Source organism: Eublepharis macularius, chromosome 9 (genome assembly GCF_028583425.1).
Source record: "Eublepharis macularius isolate TG4126 chromosome 9, MPM_Emac_v1.0, whole genome shotgun sequence".
Lineage (NCBI taxonomy): Eukaryota > Metazoa > Chordata > Lepidosauria > Squamata > Eublepharidae > Eublepharis > Eublepharis macularius.
The window spans coordinates 36,821,499-36,832,723 of NC_072798.1; positions in this window are offsets into that span (position 1 = coordinate 36,821,499).

The window sequence follows — 11,225 nt, forward strand, 5'->3', positions numbered from 1 at the left end:
CAAACTGACAGCCTCTGTTCTCCTGCTGTCCAGGGCAGCTGGAAAGGGGGAGAGTTTGAAGGGAAGAAGGTACCCCATGCCGTTTGCAAGCAGCACGAGGAACATTCTTCCCTTCAAACTCTCCCTCCATTTCTCCAGCCAGCTGGAAAGGGGGAGAGAGCCAGCTGGAAAGGGGGAACTGACAGCTCCCGTTCTCCTGCTGCCCTGGGTGGAAGGAGAACGAGGCTGTCAGTTTCACTTACCCTGCACCGGCTTCAGCCCATCGGCTGAACCCAGCGCGGGTTGTGTGAAACTGACAGCCCTGTTCCCTTCCGCCTGGGCAGCAGAAGAACGGGACTGTCAGTTTCACTCACCCTGCACCAGCTTCAGCCCATTGGCTGAACCCAGTGCAGGGTCGGTGAAGCTGACAGCCCCTTTCTCCTGCCACCCAAGCGGCAGGAGAAGGGGGCTGTCAGCTTTACTCACCCTGCACCAGCTTCACTCATGCTGCACCCCACCCCACTCGGGCAGCAGGAGAAAGGGGCTATCAGCTTCACTTACCCCGCACCGGCTTCAGCCCATTGGCTGAATCCAATGCGGGGTCTGTGAAACTGACAGCCCCATTCTCCTGCCACCCGAGCGGCAGGAAAACGGAGTTGTCAGTTTCACACATCATCAGCGGCGTCAGCCTGTCTGGCTTTACAAACCACTGACGACTCGCACTAACAGGGTCAAAAAAGTCGTGCACTTCGTGGAAAACACGGTCCCGCGAACTGCGTTTTCATGAACCACGAATTGCCCTGGTTCGTGCATTTTTTTGCTTTGTATTGTGATTCGTGCCCACCTCTAGTCTTAATCTTTAAAGCCATTAGCGGACTGGGACCAGCATATCTACGGGACCACCTCTCACGCTATATTCCTCAGAGGACATTTAGATCAATGGATCTAAGAGATCTGCCTTGCCTCAACCAAGACCAGCGCCTTCTCAGCCCTGGCTCCCTCCTGGTAGAACTCTCTGTCTGTGGAGATCCAGGCTCAGCAGGAATTGTCATCTTTCCGCTGGGCCTGTAAGACAGAAATGTTCTGCCAGGCATATGATGATTAAGGTGGGTGGGCCATGAAATCGGTCTCCTCTGTCAACATCTAATAGCTGGCCTTCCAGCCCCATGGATTGCTGTTTGGGTTGTGCAATATGTGTGCTGCTGTCATTTAGAAATTGTTTTAAATATTTATTGATGTTTTTATCTGGTTTTAAAATATGTTTATGTATTTTATATATGTTCTATTCCACTTTGAGCCTGTTCACAGGGAGAGTGGATTAGGTATATAATAAATAATAATAATGAACCTAACAAAAATGGTGCAACCCTAACCAAATGTATGTAATGTAAAATGTAACATTAGTGATTCTGTGTAATCTACAAAAATGTAGAAACCGGTAGCTTGCTAACTGAGAAAAAGAAAACTAAACATAATAAAAAAATAAGAAACAAACTCCTCTGAACCACAGAAAAGGAAAAGTAGAAGAACAAAACAATCAACACAGAACCCTACATAACAATTAAAATAATACCTCTCCCAAGAAACACCTCCCAGTGACCATATGTCACCCCACCTTACTACCTTCTCTCTGGAGAAAAAGGACAGCTAGTAGTAATAAGTTAATAATTGAAATGAATCAATGCAGCCTGTTGAGAAAAGATTCCAGAGCAATCTGGATAGGATCCAACCAGCCAAGTCTCTCTGTCAGGACATGAGGATCAGCACAGCACATATATGACATAAAAGGGCTAATATAACTGTTAAGAGCTGTTTAAAATTTCCCTCTCCTTCAGGAAAGACTATGTGATAGGACAAGGCAGCTCTCCTGAACAATCCTAGGGCTAAGACTGGCTGAGAGAAATACTGAAGGCAAATTCCGTTGAGTTTCTGGTTATTAATGCACGATAGATCCAGAAGTCATTCTGGCAAGTCTCTGGCTGCGATCTCCCCCTTCATGGGCATCAGATCTGATATATGGGTCAGTACATTAGAAGAAGTACAGTAACTGGGCTTGAATAAGTCATTAATGATCAATTTAAATTCTCATTTTTTAAAAAAATGAATACTGACTTAGAATGGGGATGTATATGTTTCTGGAACACCAGGTTGGCTAATACCCATTTACACCCCATTTTGTTCATTACACAACTACAGCTCTGAGAAATTTGTGATATTTGACATTTATATAGCACTTCTAACCTGCACTTTCAAAAGTGAATTATATATTTCAACTGAATTCCTATAAATTAATGCTGGTCAGTGATGATTTTGGCTGCAATGTTTCCTCACAATTGTATCATTTTTTTCCAATACCCCTTATCAGCTTGTCTCTGTGCACTTTAACTGTTAAAAAATCTTATCAATCGTTATCTGGTTCTCCCTCATAACAGCTGCAGGAGGCAGGTCATTTACACTCATTGTACTGAAGTGTGATTCATAGTCTCTGAAGGATCCCCCATTGCTTGTACCTCTGTGCAGAAAAAGCTCCAATTTTTGTCCAATTTGTTATCAGAGGATAATGGAAAAAGAGCATGAGAGCGACAAGGGTCAAGTTGACCCCATACTGCAGCCTAACACACAGATGTTTCCACAGGCTTGGGCTGTTCTGGGTCAATTAGAAGACAGCCAGATCGAATAGTCATAACATCTGACTAACTTTGCAGATTCTCATGTCCTACAACCCAGATTCATTATTTCCTGTAGCTACAAGCAAAGTCACCACACTTCAACCTTTGACACAGACAGAGAGGAATTCTGGTTTTATATTAAGGAACTGTAGGAGTAAGTAAACCAAATGAATTAAAATGGCACCTAAAAATACATGTACTGCAGCTTGGATCTTACATAAATTTCCACAAATGAAAGAGGGTGATTTTGCTTACATAAATTTCCATAAAGGAATGGGGGTGATTTTGCTGATTCCCCCTCCTGCTAAAATTCCTATTTTGCCTTTCATGTTGTTCCCTGTCCCCCAGTAGGCACAGCAACATTTCAGGGAGTGTTTTGGGCTGCAGTGAGAGGGGCGAGACAAGGGACTCATGTTCTGCAGACAGAAATGCCTTCTGTTAGCAGAGATTAACCGTAGGATCTGAGCTACAACCTGCTGCATAGTTTGAGTTAGGAGTCTAAATGTGCAGCATCCTGAACTAAATAATTGCTCATCTATAAATGTCTGGGGAAAGCTTGTGGGCCACAATCAGCCGAGGGAGACAGACACACAAGTGCAACCAAGCAAGATACTCAGTATCTTGGCAAATATGTGTTCCCAAAGCTGCTTTACTGAAGTAATGTGAATAGAAGAAACAAAAGGTGTGTTTAGAGGGGAAATTGGCAAGTGAGAGGTGGGTTTGCCAGCATCCGCGGGGACGGGGGGGGGGCAGGCTGGAGATCTCCCAGAATTACAACTCTAGGCCATAGAGATCAGTTCACCTGGAGAAAATGGCTGATTTGAAAGATGGGCTTCCTCCCCTTCCCAAATGCTGTTCTGTCCAGGTATACCTCCAAAATCTCTAGGAATTGCCCATTCTGGAGCTGGCAACTCTAGTGAGAGGGATGAGAACTTAGTCCCTCTTATACCTACTGATTCTCCTCTGCAGATACCAACGTACTCCCCCTCCCCATTTATACCTGGGCTAAGTGGGGGGCTTGCAGGAGAAAACAGATTAAGCACTCCTCTCTAGTGCTGGTTCCCCTAGTGAAACATCCATCCCACTCTCCTTGCAGTTGCCTTACAAGGAACACAGAGTTGGAACAGGCTGTTTCTTCATGATTTTGTGCTGGATTGTGGCCACTGTCTTTCAGTATAACCTGTTTTGCAAGGCTTGCAAGCAGGGTTGCCAGGTCCCCCTAAAGGAAAACAAAGGGATGTTGGGTACTTGGCTCCCTGCACACATGCTCCTGTGTTGCCAGATAATGATGTCATTTCCAGCATGACACAGAAGTGACAGGTCATGTCAGGGCTGAGTCTCTTACAGTGCAATCCTAAAAAGAATTACTCCAGCCTAAGCCCATTGAAACCAATAGACTTAGACTGAGTAACTCTTCTTAGGATTGCATTGTAAAATTCAGCCCAAAACATATTGGGCTGAGTTTTAGAGACTTGGCCATGGTGTGACCCTTCGTTTCCAGGTAGCACCAGAAATTGTTATTTTCTGGTGACGTAGGAGTGTACTCATTCATTTCAGCTGCATGCCTCCCAAGTGGAGTGCATGTGGTCAGGGCAGTCCTCCCCACTTGCTGGCCAGGTGAGCCGTGGCTGGGGGCAGTGGATCCCCTGCCCTAGCAGGGGGCTGGCAACCTTACTTGCATGAAACATCAGGGCCATTGCAAATACTCTGCTTTCTCACTCAGAAAATCATTTCTGTGCACTGAAACTGCAAAACTCACACTTTAATCGCCACATGATGATTTCTTACATCTTAGTATGTTGCACGAACAAATGGTGGGATGCCAAGTTTGGCAAATTATGACATGTTCCTCATATAAAATAATCCACATGCAATTTTGCTGCTTACTCAGTGCCATGAAAAACACTCACAGTCAAACAAAAGAAGAGGTTAGATTCATGACTGGATCCAACTGTCTCCCATAGTAGCAATGGGGTGTTGGATTGTAGCATTGGATGACAGGAAATAATACTTTCCCTCCCAGTAAATCATGTAAATTGGACATTCCAATTTGTCCTAGTAGGGAAAATTGTTTTCCTTATTGGGACACACAGTACCCTTGGGGAAAGTAGGGGAAAAGGGAACAGAAAAAAGGGTGAACCAGCAGTAAGCCACGAGTACTCCTCACATATGTGAGGAGTACTCTTCTACTACTCAAAAGAAAATAAGGCTGAAGAGTCCACAACAGTTTCTCAATTCTAATTATCCTTTCAGAAATAGTCCTTTTCACTTCTCTGTTTGTAGGTATAATGTTGCAACTCCCAGACAGGAGACAGCCGAAGGACCGTCCAGCCGAAGAGGAGAAGGGGTCTGCAGCTGCTGAGAATCACTTGACAGGGGGCTAGCTGCTCTCCTGTTTTGGCAATCTTTCTCAAGAGCGTTTAGAACAACAAAAATCTCCATCTCCAGTTAATCAGTTGGCAACTCTCTGCAATAAATGGCCATATTAGGCTTCCCAGATAGTCAAAACGGAGATATGTGAATATTCCTCACATATGTGATCTGTCTTCAGGATTTTGTAATTGTTTTGCATAATTATTGTGGGATGTGAACTGTATATTGAATTATTTTTAATGTATTGTATGTACCTTGCACTTCATTAGTGTAAATACATGTTATTGAATCTTTTGAATCAATTGCCTTTGCAGGGTGCACTTTAAGATTTATAGTAATTGTTTACAGTTCCGTGGGAGATCTTTGATCTTCTTCCTGTTTTCAACCTACTCCACAGCTGCTATTTTGAAAATTTAAACTTCTCTAAATAGCAGCTGCAGAAGATCTGATTGTGGGTCTCTGTCGGGGAGCAGGTCCACCCTCGTTGCCAGAGCCACCCCTGCTCTTACTCAGGATGAATCTCAGGATGCTCACTCGGGAACCTATGGTGCCAGCAACAGGGAAAACCAGTGGAGAGGAGCAACAACTAGGTGTTACAAGCTCCCTCCCCAGTTCTGAAGCTCTGCAAGCCCAAGCAGGACTAAAAAGGTCATGACAGGATAAAGGAGTTGCAGAGGGTGGGGGCAGGGATGCTCCTGAACCCCACCATCTCTAACTTCTCTTCTGGTTTTGGCCTCATGCTGCAATAAGCTGGTAATAGGTGCTCCACATTTATAAAGGCTACCTGGACCTCCAGTGTATGGGTGGAATCTAATGCCACTCCTAAGCTGTGAACGATTCTCCTTAAACAGGAGTCCAGTGCCATCCAGGCTGAATACAACTTCTGTGAACATTTGCTGGACTGTACTTCAAATTATTTTAGGTATAAAGTGGGAACTCAGTCCTATAAACAAATCCTGTGCTTTTTATATTTGTTGTGGAACACTGGCAGCATTATCTCTGATCTCGGTCTTAAATAAAACACTTCTTGGATTGGTCAGTAAAGTGAATCCACCCTCCCCTGTAAAAAGTTTTTCATTAAGTTGTTCAGCAACCTGTTCATTTCCTGCCTGTTTCCCATTAATCGAGGCTCCCGCAGTGTGTAAGAGAGGTTGTAATTGCTCCTTACAGTGAACACCACTTTATCCTTCATTCACCCATTAGCTAGAGCTGCTGGTTCTTCCAGAACTCTTACCACCTCCAGTAGAAATGAAAAGCATCAGATGAGAATTTTCTGTACGTTATGCAATTTCATTTTCCCTGCCCATCAACATATATGCACACACATGTGCACGCACGCATGTACACACACACGTATAATTACATTCGCCAGCATCTTTTAATCTCTAGAGTTTATACATCTTTTCTGTTCTCTGCTTGAGTTCTTCAAACAAGCTGATTTTATTCCTTTCTTTTTTTTAAAAAAAAAACTTGCTCTATAAGCTTTAATGTCAGTTCCCCTTTGCCCACATGTCTATCAAACCATGGCTGCTCCACTGACTCTGGGCTGTTCTCCCACACTGCCCTTCTTGCTGAACAGGCTGGCGGGGGGTGGGTGGGGAGAATTATGTCTCACAAGTGCATTGTGTAGGAGGTGGGGAAAACAAATCCATGCTTTCTGTGCATGGTATGAGTAAGAAGGGTAAAGGGGAGGTAAAAAAATTGATAACTAGGGACCTTTCCCTTTTTAACAGCAAAATAATGAGTATAGAATGTGAGAGGGGAACCAGATAATTTAAAAAAGGAAGTATGAAGGTATATTTTGATTCTTGAAAGTCTAGTTGTCTCAATGCATAACAAATATTTCAGGTGGGTGGGCATATTGGTTTGCAGTAGATTTGAATCAAATGGCATATTAAAGACCAGCAAGATTTTCAGGGTATAAACTTTTGAGAGTCAAAGCACCCTTCATCAGATATGTGTTAAATATTTCAGTAGCTGAAGAACTGGTGCTATTTGTTTGGGGTTGCGTGGTACAATACACTGGAGTGTCACAGAATCATAAATTTTTCATGAGAGCAGATGTGTCGCAAATACTCTCACTAGTAGCATTGTTGAAACTTTATTACCTGCACCAAGGAGCAGTATTATCACAGCACTGATGACCTATGGGCAGAGGATAGTAACTTGAGTTCAAGTACTCCCTCTTTTCAAGTGATATCTTAGCACTGAACTATTAGGCAGAGAGAAACATATCTGTGTTTCTTTGGGTTTTCTTGCTTTTTCATTATCTAGACCAGGCATCAGCTCAGACACTAACAAACTGAGCAGGCTGATAAAACACTAGTCAAACTGGCTATACTGTATGGTGAGACCTAGATGTCATTCATTTTGGCTTACATAGACAAGCACTGTCATCGTTGTCTTTCAATGAGACTAGTCATCACCATAGTGTCCAACTGACATTCCATTAATTGTGATGACCAATAGAATATTAGATCTCAGGCTATGGCTGGTGTACAATGCGGCAACCATGCAGAAGTTAGGATGGCCTAGGTCTATCAAAGCATCAGAAAGGAGATCGATCAGAAACCTAAGTTAAACTGCCTTGAGTTCTGCCATGGAAGAAAAGTAGGATATAAATATAAGAAATAGATAAAAGGCTATAGATAAGGAAATGGCAAATTCAACTTTTTGCCTAAGAGGTAGTACAAGAGTGGTATGTATTGGAAGTACTCATTGTGGAAATGAATCTTGCCAACAGGTCATGATGGGGTAGCAAAGTCTGTCACTCTCTGTTCCAAACAGATCACCAAACTAGTTGGTCCTGTAGGAACTACTGGAATTTTGAGAAAGGGGTAGTGGGGGCAATCACAAAACGGCTGCCATGGGAGTCACAAAATCTTGGGAAGTTCAAAGCCTGCATTCTCCTGCGATAGAGGCAGCTATTTCCTCATCCTGGGCTCTTTTGAAGCACTCCAGTGAAATGGAAGAAAGCAAAGGGGAAGAGATGCTTTGGGAAGAAACAAGCAGATACCAAGAAATACACTAACAGTCACATTGGGAATCATTCCCTCATTGTAGTGGCTCTCCTGTAAAACTCATTGCTGAACTGGAGTTCAAAATCCTTTCCTTGTTCAATCATAGTGTTGAAAAATTCAAAGAACCTCCCATGAGCACCTAGAAATTCAATGCTGTACTTAAATTTTCAAGACATTTAGACACTAGTCCTGAAAAGGGCTGCAGAAACATTTGATTCTGGCTATCGTTATGAAGTCAAATTCACCATAAGTTGGATTCAGGCTCTGCCTAAAAATTTGAAACCATTTTTCAATCCTAATTTAACACCAGGAATAGGAAAAAAGATTTCACAAAAAGCCCAGACATCAAGTCAGCAGAGCAAATTGCATAAAAATTGTGAGAGTTTCCGCTCTGCTGATTCCAGATCCATCAGATTATACATTTGCTCTAACAATATGATTAGACATAAAGCTACTAGCTCACTGAACTGGATATTTTGGGTAACACAGCCTTAAAAACTGAAAGTCTCTGCATCACTTGGCAGCCAGATATTAGAACAGTGAAGCCTAACTAAGAGGAAATCATCTGGTCAGAGGGTTCTTCATTTCTGATTCACTGTTTGGTCTGATTTCCTTCCAATATAGTTTTGCCAAAAGACCAGATCGCCTATAGTCGTAGCCTATATAGATATAGCCAAGCATTTAAAATGTGTGATCTTTTCATCCTTAAAAGCATATCCTAGAGCACAGGATAAAACAGAGCCAAACAATTAACACTTTACATTAAGAGTGCAGTCCTAAGAACACTTTCCTGGGAGTAAGCTACACTGAATAGACCTGAGCCCCATTGATTAGACTGTTTAAGATGGCGCTGCTAGTTTCCTAAAGGATGAAGGAAACTAGAATTCTTCTCTCATATTGAGCTTAGGACAGGTATTCAGTGTTCAAGTGTGAGAACTTCTCAGTGGTAGCACTTCATTTGTAGTATGCTCTCCTTCAGCAAATCAGTTGGTTCCAAGACTTTTGAGCATCCAGCCTCAGAGCCAAACCACACGATACGAATTACATGTGAATGACACGAAAACTTACACGTGTTCCAACGTTGTTTTCAACTACATGCGCCAGGACTGCAGGACCTCCATTGAACCCATGTTAGCAGTGGCATGGGTTTTCTCTGCATACCTCCAAGATATCCCATCATGCATCTCCACTTTGCATAGATAGGAAGCGGAAGATATAGGAAATAAGGATGCTCTGCATTGCCGACTTACTGATCGTGACCGTGTACATGCGCCGTCGCAGCTACACTGGAGCAGAACATTTTGAATGCATGCCTGGACCAGGACACAGGTTCATCGATAGAATGCTGGACACGGGCATTTAGGGGTAAGATAGGACTCCTGACACTCACTCAGTCTCGTGTAATTCATATCATGTGGTTCGACTCTCAGATACAGGGTTTTAGCTGTATCTGGTTACATGATTCTATACTGTCTTCTCTACTGTTCTGTAGTCTTTTATTGCCCATTTAAGATTGCTTTCTTGTCCATTGATTGATGTGTATATTTTTTGTTAATCACGCTTGCCCATAAACCTGCTTTGATTTTTGTTGCCTCTCTTGCTTACTTTCTTGGTGCCACTGCATTGCAATATTGTTTTGCTTTTGTAGTAGTGTTATTGTTTTGAGTCTGGATTTGATTATAAACTGCCTTCAGAACCTTTGGGTTGAGGATCAGGGACAAATGCCTTAGACAGTAATTATACTTCATAATATTTTTATAATGATGTTTGTTTTTACTAACATGCATCTTCATAGTAGTTAATTTTTCTTGACTTATGCTATAGAAGGGGTAGTCTTTTAAAATGGTGTTAATTTTTTACTGTTGAAGTTTTCAAAAAGGAAAGCAGCTAAGATTTTTCAAAGCCAGCATAATTTTATTCCAAATCTCAGCCTTTAAGAGCCACTAAAGTTCAGTTCCATCTCTCTATTAGGTCAGGAGAAACATAGGCCAGCCCAACAGCCAAACCACCACAAACACAAATGGGAAATAAATTCCTCACACACACTATTCTAGGTCAGCCTCTCTAACACAATGGTATTCCCTATGCAGAATGTTTTTTAAGGTGCCAGTAGTCATATACAAGTTGTAATGATTTCTACCAATTTCCCTCTTCAGACTTGGGAGAGCCCGCTGACAAAAGATGCCAGTACTTCATACTGCAACCAAAAAAGCCGTTTATTTTTCGTCCGCTCTCCCCTTGTGACATGGGCATGAAGCAGGGGTCACTGGGATAGTCGGGGGAGGGGGTAGTAGTGAATTTCCTGCATTGTGCAGGGGGTTGGACTAGATGACCCTAGAGGTTCCTTCCACTGATTCTATGACATCATATGGCAGCCTACCTTTATCATATATAAATAGTTGTATGACTTACCTGGTTTTGTACTGTACTTTCTTCTAGGCCTGTAATATGGAAACCAAAGATCTTAAAATACACGTGCTCAAACGTTAAGATATATGCTACCCCCCCTCCACCAAAGCACAAACGTGTTAATAATACTTTTCCATGAAGATAGTTTCTGGTGGGTAGCCATGCTGGTTTGTGGTAGAAAAGCAAGATGGTACTGAACCCAAATCTTTCATTTTTCCAGTCTTGCCGAGAAATATGTAACACAAGACATACAATGAAATATGTAAATATGTGTTTTTCATTCATTTTCATTCTCTGGGAAATATTCAAGGTGTATTTTCCATTACTAGTTACAGCTTATTTCAAAGTGCCTGAGAGAAGAAGTGGTAGAGTTGAAGTAAACGGTATAAATGAACTGATTACATGTGCACTGCGTTCAAAGCCCCACTTAAACTAAGGGGGATGCTGAATTAGAGTGGAAGAGCAGCGTCAGCCCCACCCCTCTAACACAGAGATTCCTCCATTGTCAACTGGGCCGTTCACATAAAGTTAGTGTTCATGATTCTTTACCCTCTTGTTCAGAGGGCAGAATCTGTGCAAATGGGCACAACTAGTATACACAAAGGGTTTGAGTCACACCACAGGCTTCTTCCACCACCACACTATTTTAGCACCACCTCCTTGCATAGTGGCCCAACTCCTCCCCCCCCCCCCCGCCTTTAAAGTGCTTCCATTCCTTTCCATGGACAATTCTGGTGAATTGCACACAAGATCTTTCTCTTTTTAGGCTTCCAAT